The sequence below is a fragment of the Bison bison genome, unplaced genomic scaffold, assembly GCF_000754665.1.
Source record: "Bison bison bison isolate TAMUID 2011002044 unplaced genomic scaffold, Bison_UMD1.0 scf7180017863888, whole genome shotgun sequence".
Taxonomy (NCBI): Eukaryota; Metazoa; Chordata; class Mammalia; order Artiodactyla; family Bovidae; genus Bison; species Bison bison.
Genome location: NW_011494460.1, coordinates 347,456 through 363,436, shown reverse-complemented (window position 1 = coordinate 363,436; position 15,981 = coordinate 347,456). Strand labels below are relative to the sequence as shown.

Sequence of the window (15,981 nt, the reverse complement as noted above, 5' to 3'; positions counted from 1 at the left end):
CGGGCGCTGGCCGAAGAAGCTGGAGAAGGAGCCTGGGGAGGGGGAGAAGAGAAGCAGCATCTCCTCCTCCTCCACGCCTCCGAAACACCGCTCCGGCGGCGACCCCGGCCGACCGCCAGACCCTGGAGCGCTCGCGCACCCTCGGCTGCCCCGCGCGCCTCCAAGGGCTTCCCCAAACCCTCCGGAGCGAGGCCGCTCAACTCAGGCCGCCGGCTCCGAGCGCTGCCGAGATATGCCTGAGGCAGACCGGGAAGCCGGGGAGCGCTGCCCGCCCGCCACGACGGTCTCTCCGGGCGGTAATCCCAGTGTGTCACCCTTGCCGCGCCGCGGCTGCGGGAGCTCCTGGCTCCTCTCCGGCTCCACCTCTGGCGCTCGCCTGGCTCCGCCCCAGTCCCTGTCAATCAACCCTCTTCGGACTTCCGAAGCCCCGCGGATCTCCGACCAAGCCATCCCCTCGACCTCATTGGCCCGACGGCCCCTCAGCCCCGCCCCCTCCCTAGAGACGAGGTCGCCGGGGAGACCGGCGCCCAGGTTCCTATGACAACCGGTGCCTTGGGCCTGGCTTTTCGAGAACTTCTGGCTTGCCAGAAGCTCAGGTTGATGGCCCCGCGGGAAAAGTTCCTAGCCCCTCCGGGGTGGACTCGTAATTTCAGACCAAGTTGAAAATGCCGCCGACCGCCCCCACACTTCCAACTTCGGAAACAGAACTTTATGGCCCTGGGGAATGCGAGGGAGAATGGAAAAATGCCCTGCTCTTCCTCTGCGAATCTAAATAAACCCCTCCCCCTCTCTTTGCACTCCCTTGTCTCCAGCCTTGTTTCCATATTCTCACCGGGCGGATTTGGGCTTTGAAAGGGTGAGGAGAAGAATGCGAGAAAGAGCGGGGCTGTGCCAGTTCCCTGCAGCAATATTGCAACTTGGAAATGGCGGGGTCGACGAAAACAGCTCGGTGAGTTTTCCCACAGTTGTAAAGTGATCTTCAGAGATGCGGTGGAACACTTAGTCAACCCCAGATGCCCTCAGGAAAACTCACATTCTCATCTTTTTGAAAAAAAAAAAAAATAATAATAATAATAAAGTACGTAAAATCCTGTTATTTTCCTTCTGAAGTTCAGATAATTCTAAAGTTTAAAAAAAATGAAGTTTTTAGTTTGACATAATGGAATAAAATAAAGACACCCATTTTTCTATAGAACTACATATTACAGCTTAGTAAAAGTATGTCCTAGCAGCTAAAAAATTTTCGTGTCCACAGTTTAACCAGGAAGTCTTACTGAATTCAAGAGCAAAGGATATCTCATCATTTGACTTTCAAAAGTTCGGGTTTACTCTCAGAAGTATAAGGTAAACCTGGTACAAGGGGACCTGCAGGTTAAGTTATTCTTGGACCACCCCCCTCCCCCCAGCCGTGTTAAGCCCTAGATGAATCTCACCTTCTTGGCTGGTTCCAAAATGGAGAGATATGAAGCAAAACAAGAGCTGCAATCTTTAGGCTCCTTAGACCCTGAGGCTGCTGTACATGTATGATGAATGAGGGAATTAATAATAATGATTTACCTTTGGTGAGCACTTGCGTTTTCATTATCTCATTTACTAAATGAATAGCTGTGATGGATGTATTCAGTCGAATATGCCTTGCAAATATGGGCTGAGTGTGATTACTTACAGCACTAAACACAATAGAAAATGCACAGCAGAATTTTAAGATAAGGACCCTGCCCTCGAGGAGATAAACGCAAGGCCTAAGAAAGAAAACTAGCATTCTTGAAACAATTTGAGATTATAGCCAGAATGTGCAGCCAAACACTGAGTGCAGTGCAGTAGTCAATGAGAGCAAGTATGTGGTATGTCGAATGGGCTGGATTAGTCAGATTAAGGAGGAAAGGAATTTAAATTGGACTTGGAAGGGTAGGGAGTGGGATGAAGGAAGCAAAGATGAGGAAAGACATTTATTTGAAAGAAAAATGTAAAACCAAAATGCAACAGCAGGAATAGAGTGGTGAAGTAAATAACAATGAGAAGATCAGGCCAGCTGACCTAGAGACAGAAATGAAGGATTGGAGCAATTCCCTAGCCCTTCCCTCATTTTCTGAAATAGGAGGTTTTAAATGTTCTGGTTTAAGTATGGGTTGGGAAGGTAGAGTGGGAGAGGTCATTTTGTGAGAATAAAAGCTTTCATGGAACATCTGCCTCTGTTTTGCCACTGAAAGAAAAGTTCCTGCATTTATTAGAAAGAAAAGCAATATCCATAATACTTGGGATAACTTATGCATTCATGTCAGAAAGAAGGTATAAAGAGGATGGTTTGGAAATTTTCACAAAAGTAGTTAGAAAAACTAAAGTGTTGTGAGTTTGTGTGTGTGTTTGTGTGTGCATTAAGGCCTTTTCAGGTGGTTGCCCTCCAGGCTTTTTCCCAGTGATCCTTGTGTCTTATAGGAGCTGAAAGGCTGGTTTTAAAATAAATGACTGTGATACCAGAACCTGATAGAGTACACAAAAGAGAAATCTATAGTTTAATCTCCTTTTTGGATATAATGTAAAATTAAAGTACAATATTAACAGTAGAACTAGAACTGTATTACGAATGTATGCCGAAGTTAAGAATTATGCCAAGTATATAAGAATGATTCTGTAATAGAAAACTTATATAGTTGACTATATTAAGTCAAAGGAGAGAAACTGTGTGCCTTAATTGATACTGAAAAGGATTTTGTAAAATCCAGCATCGTTCCTTAATAAACAGTTTTGAAGAATGTATATTTTACATCAAAGTCAGAAACTTGCTGAATAATGAACCACTATGCTAATTCCTGCTGGAGTCAGGAGCAAGGCCAAGAATGCCCACCATCAGTCCAGGTAAGGAAATGATAGCCAATGAAATTAGATATGGAATGTACTTAGTCACTCAGTTGTGAACGACTCTTTCCGACCCTTTGGACTATAGTCCACCAAGCTCTTTAGTCCATGGGGTTTTTCAAGCAAGAATATTGGAGTGGGTTGCCATTTTCTCCCTCCAGGTGATCTTCCTGGCCTAGGGATCTAATCCGAGTCTTCTGTGTCTCCTACAATGCAGGTGGATTCTTTATCCACTGGTGTGGAATAGAAACAAGAAATTAAACACTGAAAATGTTAGGATTGTCATTTGTTTGCAAATTATATGCAAACTCTAAGGACTAATAGAAAAACTTTCAGAAGCAATAAAAAATACTCATCTTTTATTGAGTTATAAAATGTTAGAGTAACATTTTATGTTTTGATGGACAAAGCCAAGAAGTGGTACAAGTTACAGTCATTCTAATACAGATGAAAATTTTGAGAGTGCATTCTGTTTCTTTACATCCTCATCATTAAACTTTTTTGAACTTTGCCAATCTAATAAATACAAAATGCTATCACATTACATCTGTACTTTCAATTCTCTTATGAGCACTTTTTATATGTCTACAAGCCAGTCTATTTTCTGTTACCAAAAATATTATCCCATATTTTCTTCTAGAGCTTTTATAGCCTTCACAGTTTATTCTTTGATCCATATGGAATTTATTTTGGTGGTAGCAGTAACTACCCATTTGTCCCCCCAAACCTTAAAAGAATTTGTAAATTTTACTACATAGCCATGTAAAGCTTCTATAGAGTAATAAAAATGCAACAAATAGGAAATTTACAAAAGAAATTTTAAAAAGCAATAAATATTTAAAAATAAAACAACTGTATAGAGAAGTAAAACTAAAAATGATACATTTGTAACTATTGAATTGGAAAAATATTTTTAAAGATGTAATATCTGGTATTGGTGAAAACATGTGAAATAGATATTGTCTCATAATTGTTGGTAGGATTATAAATTGGGTTATTCCATTTGGGAGTGCAGTTGCAGTGTCTTTCATAATTTATGATGTTTATATCCTTTTACTTATTTTTTGGAAATTTTTCCTATAAAAATATTTATACCCATGACCAGAGATATGATCTCTTTCTGGGACCTTCCTGGTGGCTCAGTGGTTCAGATTTCAGGCTTCCAATGCAGGAATCATGTGTTTGATCCTTGGTCAGAGAGGGAGTGAGGATCCCACATGCAGTGTGGCAAAAAGAAAAAAAAAGAAAAGAATATTCTTTGCAGTATTGTTGATAGTCAGAAAATTTAAAAACAAAATAAATGTCCATAATGGTGGAATGATTAAGTTAACTATGGTTACTCAGGTATATTACCTGGTGACAAAATCAAGTGGCCATACAGAATGATCTTATTTCTGTTCAAAAGTACATATATCTATGTTTTGATATATGGTGATACTTATAGTGTTACCAATGGTTTCTACAAGAATTAGAAATCCAGAAAACGTTGCATTTCTGAAATGTTTTAATTTAAAATCTTCACAAGATTGTTTACTTTTGTATAGAAGGCCAAAGGGGTTAAAAAAGGCAAATTGCCCACTATAAAATAAGTCATGGGGATGTATAAATTCATGGGCATTTAATGTATGGCAAAGGCACTATAGTTAATAACACTCTATTGTATATTTGAAAGTTGCTAAGAGAGTAGATCTTAAAAGTTTTCATCATGAAAAAAATTTTTTTGTAAATTTTAATTAAATTAAAAATTCAGTTCCTCAGTCAAACTAGGAGTGTTTCAAGTGTAGCACAGATACAGAGCAGTAGAGACACAGAACATTTCGATCATGGCAAGAAGTCTTATTCAGTTGAGTTGCTCAGTCATGTCCGACTCTTTGCGACCCCATGGACTGCAGCACGCCAGGCTTCCCTGTCCATCACCAATTCCTGGAGAAGTCCTATGCTGCTGCTGCTGCTGCTGCTGCTAAGTCGCTTCAGTCGTGTCCGACTCTGTGCGACCCCATAGACAGCAGCCCACCAGGCTCCCCCGTCCCTGGGATTCTCCAGGCAAGAATACTGGAGTGGGTTGCCATTTCTCTTTTGCTAGTTTCTATTAAAACTTATAGACAAAAAGGTCAATATAGTTTATCACTTCTAACAATAAAGAAATTAGATAGCTGGCCATAACACAGATTTAATTGGGCTCCCATATGGTCCAACCCTGAATAGTCATTGGAAGGACTGACGCTAAAGTGGAAGCTCTAAAACTTTGGCCACCTGATGCGAAGAACTGACTCAATGGAAAAGGCCTTGCAGCTGAGAAGGATTGAGGGCAGAAGGAGAAGGGGCAACAGAGGATGAGATTCTTAGGTAGCATCACCAACTCAATGGACATGAATCTGAGCAAACTCAGGGAAACAGTGAAGGTCAGGGGTGCCTGGCATGCTGCAGTCCATGGGGTCGCGAAGGGTTGGACACAACAACTGAGCAAGGACAACATGATCCGTGAGCCTCGGAATGTCCATTACTTGAGGACCATCCTAAGAAATGTTTTCTGTGGGACCCAGGGATCACCCCATAACAGTCTCCTTGAGACTGTATTCCAAAAATGTGTGTTTTGTGTATTTTTCTAGGGAAAGTGTCTAATAAACACTTCAACAAATTCAGGAAAGGGTATATATCTCTCCAAAACATTGCGATTGTGTGCTTTAAATGCCAATGATTTTAAAATATCACCTTTTAAAGGTTGAAATGAATCCTAAGCTAATCGAAATCTGTAAATAGCAGTGTTTTCCCAGCTGACTTCTTGTGTTCATCTCAATATGAAATATTTGTATTTTGACTTGTACCAACTATGTTAGTGTTTTTTCCCACTATAAGCCCAGGAACATATTATCCTTTCTTGCTTACAAAGTAAGAACTGTGATGGGAACTTTGCTCAAGTGAGAAGCAGAAGAGAGATAAGTAATCCTCCAAAACACGAGCAGGTAATTGGAGCACAAACTCTACAACAGTGTTTAAGGAAGACTTTGTGAGGCAGTAGTAACACTTCCAAGTGAACCAAGAATTACCTAGCGAGAAAATGCAGTGATGGAAACCAGATAGGACTACAATTACCCTCGGCTCCATTGAATAAGCAGGTTGTTTTCTTTTGGTGGTAGCTGAACTCTCTTTAAAATGTGAGAATTCCCCTAGGATGAGGAGTTACATGACAGCAGTGGCAAAGGTAACTCTTAAGCATTGGGAGGCTGCCTGGTAACTCAGTACAATGGAAGAGCACAACATTTGCACTCGGAAGACTCAAGTACAAATCTTGGCAAGTTATCAAACTCCTTTGAGCATGATTTTCCTCCTCTAGAAAGTGAAGGAAATAGGAATAGCTGATATGTTCCACATGGTGTTCAGTTGCTAGGTCATGTCTGACTATTTATAACCCCATGGAAGCAGCACGCCAGGCTTCCCTGTCCTTCACTATCTCCTGGAATTTGCTCAAACCCATGTCCATTGAGTACTAGCCTGTAATGTTCTTTCAGTGTTCAATTGAAGTAAATGAAATACGTGTATAAAAGCTATTTGTAAACTTTACAGCACTGTTTTAAAAAATCAAATAACAGCAACAACCAAAACTGTACAGATATTTGCAATTAGTGTTAAACTTAATGAGACAGAAATTATAAATAATCTCTTTCATTCTGAAGAGAAACTTTCGAAAGTATTTATTAGGTGCCAGGGTCAGGTAGTCCTATGAAAGATTGTCAGAAAAATTTAATTGTGGTGCTTCTGTTTTTTTTTTTTTGCCAACCAGACTCTTGGCTCTTCTCTCATTTCCCCCACACTGTTTAGTTGTAGCTGGAATCAAGATTGCCAGGAGAAATATCAACAACCTCAGATACGCAGGTGACACCACCCTTGTGGCAGAAAGCAAAGCGGATCTAGAGAGCCTCTTGATGAAGGTGAAAGAGGAGAGTGAAAAAGCTGGCTTAAAACTCAACATTCAAAAAACGAAGATCATGGCATCCAGTCCCATCACTTCATGGCAAATAGATGGGGGAAACAATGAAAACAGTGAGAGATTTTATTTTCTTGGGCTCCAAAATCAGTGCAGGTGGTGACTGCAGCCATAAAATTAAAAGATGCTTGCTCCTTGGAAGAAAAACTATGACCAACCTAGACAGCATATTTAAAAACAGAGGCATCACTTTGCTGACAGAGGTTTGTCTAGTCAAAGCTATGGTTTTTCCAGTAGTCGTGTGTGGATGTGAGAGTTGGACCAGAAAGAAAGCTGAGTGCCAAAGAATCGATGCTTTTGAACTGTGGCGTTGGAGAAGACTCTTGAGAATCTCTTGGACTGCAAGGAGATCCAACCAGTCCATTCTAAAGAAGATAAGTTCTGGGTGTTCGTTGGAAGGACTGATGCTGAAGCTGAAGCTCCAATACTTTGGCCACCTGATGCGAAGAACTGACTCATTGGAAAAGACCCTGATGCTGGGAAAGATTGAAGGCAGGAGGAGAAGGGGATGACAGAGGATGAGATGGTTATATGACATCACCGACTTGATGGACATGAGTTTGAGCAAGCTCTGGGAGTTGACAATGGACAGGGAGGCCCGGCGAACTTCAGTCCATGGGGTCACAAAGAGTCTACTGCACTACTAGACTACTAACTACACACTACTACTGTGTAGTTAGTTGCTCAGTTGTGTCCAGCTGTTTGCAACCCCGTGGACCGTAGCACGCCAGGCCTCTCTGTCCATGGGGATTCTCCAGGCAAGAATATTGGAGTGGGTTGCCATGCCCTCCTTCAGGGGATCTTCCCAACTGAGGGATTGAACCCAGATCTCCCACATTGCAGGTGGATTCTTTGCCATCTGAGCCACCAGTGAAGCCAAGGAATACTGGAGTGGGTAGCCTATCCCTTCTCCAGGGGATCTTCCCGACCCAGGAATCGAACCAGGGTCTCTTTACCAGCAGATTCTTTACCAACTGAGCTACCAGGGAAACCTTGGCCCCCAAACTTGACCACGACTTATTAGCCACTCAGATGAAGCCTGGAACCATGTTAGGCTAAAAGCATTCACTTCCTCCTACTTGATTTGCCAGGTGCTCCACCTTACTCAGAATATTTCTCTCCCCTGAATGCCTCAGCTGGTAATTCTCACTTTTAGTCACTAATGAGTTAAACTGCAAGGTGTCAACTTTAGAAGTGTGAAGTTAAATTTGCTTTCCCTTCCAACTTTCTCTCTTCGGGCATTCATGTGATTGCTTTATCAGATTAGGTAGCTGTCACTTTAAACCCTGAGGGTGAGAGATACTGGGGAGGTAAATTTTAATTAGTGAAGGGGAAAGAGGAATGAGGGGAAGCTAGTTTCCGCGTGAGTAGAAGAGGTATGCGGTGTGAGGGTGACCCTCAGGGCTGCTGATACAAAGGGAGGGGCAGAGAAGTATATAGTACTCAAGGGGTGTGGCGCTGAAGTCAAACTGCCTAATTCACAGTTTTTACCGGGGCCGGTCCTCTCTGACTCATTTCTATTACTTGTCCTGGCAGGTTTTGGAACCACCTCTCCACTTTGGTTGAAGGGAGTATGGCAAATAAGCATAGCCCTTCTGCTTTTTGAAACTTGGCCATGTCTGAACACACACAAGGTAATTTAATATGAATATGCTGTCATCTAAATCTGACCTAAAGGACTTGCCTTAGGGTTCATGACTGTTAATCTTCTTTTTTTTTAAAGTGTTCCCAGAAATGGAAACCAAATCAGAAGTTAAGCTTTCTAGTTTATGCTCTGTCTTAAGGAACATAAACTAAAGTCTGATGAGAGTGAGCTGCTGTGCAGGGAAGTTGATCATTAAAGGCTTTGTAAGGTGGAATCAGAATGTTTAATGAAACAAAGCATTACTTTGTAAGAAATTCCTCAAAAGTTGATTGCCTTGATTTTTGCATTCTCTTCTGTAATGTTTAAAAGAAAACCTAAGAGGAAAATGATCTAATTTATGGAAACTGGTTACCAGTTTAGGGCCCTCTCCTGACTTAGAATATCATTTAGTGGGAGAAACACTGAACCCGGCTACACTTGACAACCACGCGAAGAGAGGAAGTTTATCTTAGAGAGTTGAAGCTGAGCAGTCCTTTAGTTCATCTACAAAGTTAAAGTAGGAAAGTGTAAAAAAAAATTATACATATATAATTTTAAGCACTTTACTTTTATGAAAAAAACCTGTCATTACACATTCATTAGCAAATCTTTTGATGCTGGGCCAATCTTTGATTCTGACCATGAGTTCCAAGTTGTCTTTTTTACATAAACTCTTTCCAAATGCAAAAGCTACAATTTTCTGTTTTGTTTTATGTTAAAGGAAATATGGAACCTAAAGGACACTAGCACAGTAATATGACTTTAGAGTACTTCTGTATTTGTATAGTATATTACAGTTTTTTTGCTTCTGGTAATTTGTGGCAACAATTTGTCTTTCTGTAGCATTCAACTTCATTTTTTTAAAATTATGGTAAAATATATACATAACATAAAATGAACCATTTTAACCGTTTTAAAATTTCAACTTTATTTTCAGTAGGAAAATGTCTTTTACACTTAAGTATATAAAAATTAAATTACCTAGTTACATTAGCAGGAATAACTTACATTAAGAGTTTGGAAAACTAAAACAATTGATTTTTATGTAAGCTTCATTAAAGTAGGATTTTTGTCTGTTTTATTCATTGCTATGTCCCTAGCTCCTACAACAGTGTCTGTCATATGGTAGGCACTCAGATTCTGTGAAGGCAATGAATGAATGGCTTTTGGTTGTTTTAACTCAGCTGGAGGAAGGATAAATGTTCACATCCCATGATTTGGCTCATTAGTAAACATTCAAAGGCTGTAGGTATCAGTCTGTGTGTCTTATAGAGGGAATGGAGAATGATAGTTAATCTCGCGGTTTGACTAAGTGAAGGTCATTTAATAGTGCTTCTATTTTATTTTGAAAAATCCTGGTATAGTGCTTAGCACAGTATCTTATACACCAGAAGTATTCAGAAAATATTAATCTTTGTTGATTGTTGGTTGATACATTTATTCTTGTCACCCTGTTGAGGGAGGGAGAGGGGAAAAGAGGAAAGGGCAAATAGCAGAGAGATTAATATTCCAGGTGTAGTGTTGGCGGGTGGGGGGAAAAGAGACTTTTCTACTCTCTCAAAACAGTTCAGTTCAGTTCAGTCGCTTGGTTGTGTCTGACTCTTTGCGACCCCATGAGCTACAGCACTCCCGGCCTCCCTGTCCAACACCAGCTCCCGGAGCCCACCCAAACCCATGTCCACTGAGTCGGTGATGCCATCCAACCATCTCATCCTCTGTTGTCCCTGGAAGAACGACCCCTGTTGCCTTTGATCAGAGAATATACTCCAGTTACTCAGGTTGCCATAAGCATTCTCTTACTTCATTGTACTTTGAATGATCTTCCTTTCTCTTGTCCAGTTCTCTTAATGGGAAAGTCTTCTCAGTCCCACCATTGGCAATTTGAATTACATGAAGAGTATCTGTTAGCTAACAACCTGTTAGCCAAAAATCACTCTTTAAAGCTCTCACCAGCCTGGGGTATGAACTGAATTCCAGGTATATTAATAATATAAATTTAGCCCCTTCTGCTTCCACTAGGCCCCTAGACTCCTAAAAATGTCTCACCTCGTTCCCGTATTTCCAGAATTCTCCAAGAGACAGTTCCTGTGTGCTCTGTAATGTTGTAATGTTTGTCTTTGTTCTTGTCCTCACACCTTCTCCTGAAAGTCTGGTGCTGAGTATCACTTGCATTAGGGAGCTTGCCACTTCCACTGCTGCTAATATCCTCCATGAGGGAATCCACGCTGGGGTCAGGGGATGATCTCTGAGTGCTCTCAAAGCTGCTCACCAAGAGCGAGAGTGGGACTGAGCTCAGTTGCAGGGGCAAGGCCAGCTCTGTGCCATACTTTGTCGCCTGGTTCTTGAAGCAGCACTGCTTATGTTCATTACATCACAAGGTCTCTGACGAAATTATTTCATGTGGATGGAGGTAAAGAGAGGTAGTCAGCATGCCATGCCTTTCCCGTCATTGTCATCACCCTACATACACTCACACACATACTACTCTTTCCCTTCAATGGAAAGTAAAAGCACTTTTGTGCAAAAACTCATTCAAAGAGATGCTTTGAAAGATCACCAGCCCTCCCTTCCAGCAAACAGCCAGTGGGTGGTGAAAGAAGGGTGAACAAGCACACAGCTGTAGTAACAATGAGTTTTTCCCCCGACTGTTTCAGTAAACAAGCAAGAACTTTATGAGCTATTTCAATGTAAAACAGATTGTAAATGAATTATCTGTATTTTAATAATGCAGTAGTTTCATAAAGTATGAATTTTTGTATCATCTCAACAATTGTATTAATAACATGTTCAACTATAACTACAGTAGTAAAATAAAAATGTACATGTAAATTATGAACTAAAATGTAAAAGTCTTATAAAAGAGATTAGTTTTTGGTTTTAAAAGAGTTTAAAGTATCCTTAATTTGTCTGTTACTATAGAAAATTATCTATCAAATTACTAGTCTTTTAGGGTCCATTGGTTTAATTCCCAATTTCTGTTTGATGGTCATCAGTGCAGGTAACTGCCTTTTTCTTTCTCCACAGTGTTGTATAAATGGGTTTTTTTTATGATAACATACATGATTATTTCAGTCTTGCTCTAGATATAGATTAAACTAAGTAAAATGTAATAGCTTTGAGACACAAGAGGCCTGTTTTAGAGGGGGAAAGCAAAGAGCCAAAGTAGTTATTTTGATATGATCATGAATGAAGTTAACACTTGTATAGTTTTGGTAAAACCAAAGTCTTGATATAATATTTGCATTATATATGCAAAAACCTGTTGCTTACTACTATTGTCTTTTACTACTATTGCTTAACTTAGTTACGATTGCAGTAACTACTCTGTTACTACTGTTGCCTGTTCCATACTACTACTGTAAGCATTCTCTGAAAATCATACATTTATATTAGTAATAACAGCGTGTTCAGTTCAGTCACTGAGTCATGTCCAACTCTTTGTGACCCCATGGACTGCAGCATGCCAGGCTTCCCTGTCCATCACCAACTCCCAGAGCTTGCTCAAACTCGTGTCCATTGAATCGGTGATGCCATCCAACCATCTCATCCTCTGTCGTCCCCCTCTCCTCTTGTCTTCAATCTTTCCCAGCATCAGGGTCTTTTGCAATGAGTCAGTTCTTCGCATCAGGTGGTCAAAGTATTGGAGTTTCAACTTCAGCATCAGTCCTTCCAACAAATATAACAGCATATAGTCCTTGAAAATAATATAACTTTATAATGTACTTCTAAGGATATGCTGCTGCTGCTGCTGCTAAGTCGCTTCAGTCGTGTCCGACTCTGTGCGACCCCATAGATGGCAGCCCACCAGGCTCCCCCGTTCCTGGAATTCTCCAGGCAAGAACACTGGAGTGGGTTGCCATTTCCTTCTCCAATGCAGGAAAGTGAAAAGTGAAAGTGAAGTTGCTCAGTTGTAACCCCATGGACTGCAGCCCACCAGGTTCCTCTGTCCATGGGATTTTCCAGGCAAGAGTACTAGAGTGGGGTGCCATTGCTCAAATATGTATTAAAATTAGCCATTTTGCCTTTCACATTTAAGTCTCTTCTTCCCAATAAGGACTGCTTTTGACTTTGAAAGAGCTGAAGATTCCTTTTGGCTTATTTTTTCATAAATGGATTTCATGTTTGCTGTTACCTTCACAGATGATAAATATTTCTTATACTTTTGAAAAGAAAGGAAAACAATTTTAGATTTACTATGACATTCCTGAGAAATCCTGTTATACTGGATACACCTGATTAATGATATCTTAACAGAAAATTAGTTCCTATTTTGGCATCAGTTGTGAAAATCATTTGGTTCACATGCCACTTCAATGTTTGAAGAATGATTCATTACATTTTCATAATTTCTAGAAGCTTATCAATGCCAACTAGTAACATACAAGATCATTCAGTTCAATTGTTAGGTTATGCTTTTATTCCTATTAATAATGTTTTAAAAAATTGTCTCTTCAAAGCTTCAGATTTATACATTATATAAAGAATTTCAAATTCATACATCTCAGTCTTCAACAATAAAGGACACATACTAACAAACAACTCAAAGAAAGATAAGTTGGCTGTGCAAAACTGAACAAGAGTGAACATACATATTTGTTCAGATGGAACACCCACTGGGAGGATTTGATGCAACTGAGATATCATTGATTGAGTTTTGATAAAGTTCTTACTGTTTTTCTTTGTTTTTAATGTCCTGCTTGTGAATATACACAATCTTTAATGGATGTAATTTTCTTAAATAGAGAGCTGGTAAAATCTATATCTGACAGTTTTGTCATATTTTTGATAGGACTTTTTTTTTTAACCTCTGGGAAGTTGTAAGGGGCAAATGCTTTCTTTGCTTATAGTAGTGATTCAGTACATGTTTAATTTCCTTTAATTGTTTTATATATGTTGACATGTTTTCTTTCTCTGTTTTAAGGCATGGAGCTGATCTCCTTTCTGTATTCTTTTATTTGAAACAAGCATATGTCCATATGCCTTAAGAAATTCAAACAGATGTGATGTAATAACTTCTGACTATCTGCTAGGTCACCTCTCTATTTTCAGAATAATTTTTTTTCTCACTCAAAAGGGGCCCATGAATTTAATACATACTCCAAAAATAGTATTAATTTGCACTGGAATGGAAAACCATTCATTGAAATACCACCACCATAGAATAGTGATTTTTCCGGTGAATATGAAATAGGCTTTGCTCTTGGAAAGAATCTTGGAAAGGCCACAGAGTACCTCACACACTCCTTATTTCACAGCTCCAGGCCAAATCTGCCTGACTGAAGCGATGTGAAGAGGCATATTCCTGAGTTAATTTGCTTGCTAAGTTGCTTCAGTCCTGTCCGACTTTTTGTGACCCTATGCACTGTAGCGCGCCAGGCTCCTCTCTCCATGGAATTCTCCAGGCAAGAATCCTGGAGTGGGTTGCCATTTTCCTCCTCCAGGGAATCTTCCTAACCTGGGGATCGAACCTGTGTCTCTTATGTCTCCTGCATTGGCAGTCAGGTTGTTTACGAGTAGCACCACCTGGGAAGCCCTGAATTAACTTGGTGGATGGTTGTTATATCCTGCATTTTTCTTTCTCTCCTCTGCCAAGTCTCCATTCTGACCTCCACTCAAAGAAATATGTTTCCAGCTGAGCAGTCCAGGTTGCATGGAGTTGTGAGATAGGAAATATTGGTAGAAAAATGGAAGTGTTTAATTATTTACACAGTTCTAAGACCCTTAGCTTCCCATTAAAATGTTGTTGAATAATAATTGAATTCAGTGTGTTTACTTAAGCTTTCAGCATTTCAGAGTGATTTTTTAATATGAGAAATTAAAATCTGTGATAAAGCAGCACATTATTGAAATTTTAAGTAATTACTGTTTAGCAGTACAGAAAATGCGACAAAGTATAGCCAATTTAAAACCACTGACTTATTTTTATACAAGGAATATTGTTAGGTCTCATGATGACTCTGTTTCCAAGCACACTATTTGTTAAAGTACAAATTTTTATTTAGTTGGCTTAACTAGTAACTTCTTAAAACTTTTAAAGACATGCTAAGACATAGATAGTATATATTTGATTTTACAAATATTTTTCTTTTAGTGTAGAACTGTGAAACATTTTAAGATTGTTAAATAATTATTTAGTAGTTGTTAAATAATTGTTAAATATAATTACATCCCTTTAATAGAGATGTAATCTTTTTAGACTGACATTTTCTCATTTGTACAGGATGAGTGTTTCTAAGATGGCCAGACTTTAACATATGAAATTTTATTTAGAGTATTGCTATGTGAAAAAAAAGCAAGAAATAGAAAAAGGCATATGAGAAATATATGCATATATGTACATACCTAGGTTTGCTTGTATTTACATAAAGAAATGCTAAGAAGACCCATGCTGTTAAAAATAGTTACTCTAGGGGACAGGGAGGAATGGCCTGAATGTGGACAGCAGCAGGATCAAGACTTCTTACTGCACACATTTTGATGTCCTTTTATTTTTTGAAAATGGGAAATTATATGGTCGGAGGGTGGGGGAAGAATAGATAGAGACCCACAAACAGAGATAGCCAAAGAACGAAAATAGAGATGTGGGGATAAAATAGAGATGGGGAAGAGTCTTGCTTTTGTTTTCTCTGAGAATCAGTTCAGTTCAGTTCAGTTCAGTCGCTCAGTCATGTCAGACTCTTTGCGACCCCATCTCTATTTCAGCTCACTAGGCCTCCCTGTCCATCACCAACTCCCGGAATTGACTCAGACTCACGTCCATCGAGTCAGTGATGCCATCCAGCCATCTCATCCTCTGTCATCCCCTTCTCCTCCTGCCCACAATCCCTCCCAGCATCAGAGTCTTTTCCAATGAGTCAGCTCTTTGCATGAGGTGGCCAAAGTACTGGAGTTTCAGCTTTAGCATCATTCCTTCCAAAGAACTCCCAGGGCTGATCTCCTTCAGAATGGACTGGTTGGATCTCCGTACAGCCCAAGGGAGTCTCAAGAGTCTTCTCCAACACCACAGTTCAAAAGCATCAATTCTTTGGTGCTCAGCCTTCTTCACAGTCCAACTCTCACATCCACACATGACCACAGGAAAAACCAGAGCCTTGACTAGACGAACCTTTGTTGGCAAAGTAACGTCTCTGCTTTTGAATATGCTATCTAGGTTGGTCATAACTTTCCTTCCAAGGAGTAAGCGTCTTTTAATTTCATGGCTGCAGTCACCATCTGCAGTGATGTTGGAGCCCAGAAAAATAAAATCTGACACTGTTTCCACTGTTTCCCCATCTATTTCCCATGAAGTGATGGGACCGGATGCCATGATCTTCGTTTTCTGAATGTTGAGCTTTAAGCCAACTTTTTCACTCTCCACTTTCACCTTCATCAAGAGGCTTTTTAGTTCCTCTTCACTTTCTGCCATAAGGGTGGTGTTATCTGCATATCTGAGGTGATTGATATTTCTCCCGGCAATCTTGATTCCAGCTTGTGTTTCTTCCAGTCCAGCGTTTCCCATGATGTACTCTGCATATAC

The 15,981-nt window shown here is 40.0% G+C and overlaps 1 long non-coding RNA gene across 1 annotated transcript in view; it reads left to right on the top strand.

The window, feature by feature from the left end:
• The first annotated feature begins 558 nt into the window (after positions 1–558).
• Positions 559–15,981, top strand: part of LOC104984138 — a 22,566-nt gene continuing 7,143 nt past the window's right edge. Inside the window, exons 1-2 of the long non-coding RNA XR_824713.1 lie at positions 559–949; positions 8,378–8,475. This is a non-coding gene — a long non-coding RNA (uncharacterized LOC104984138). The remainder of the gene's footprint in view (positions 950–8,377; positions 8,476–15,981) is intronic.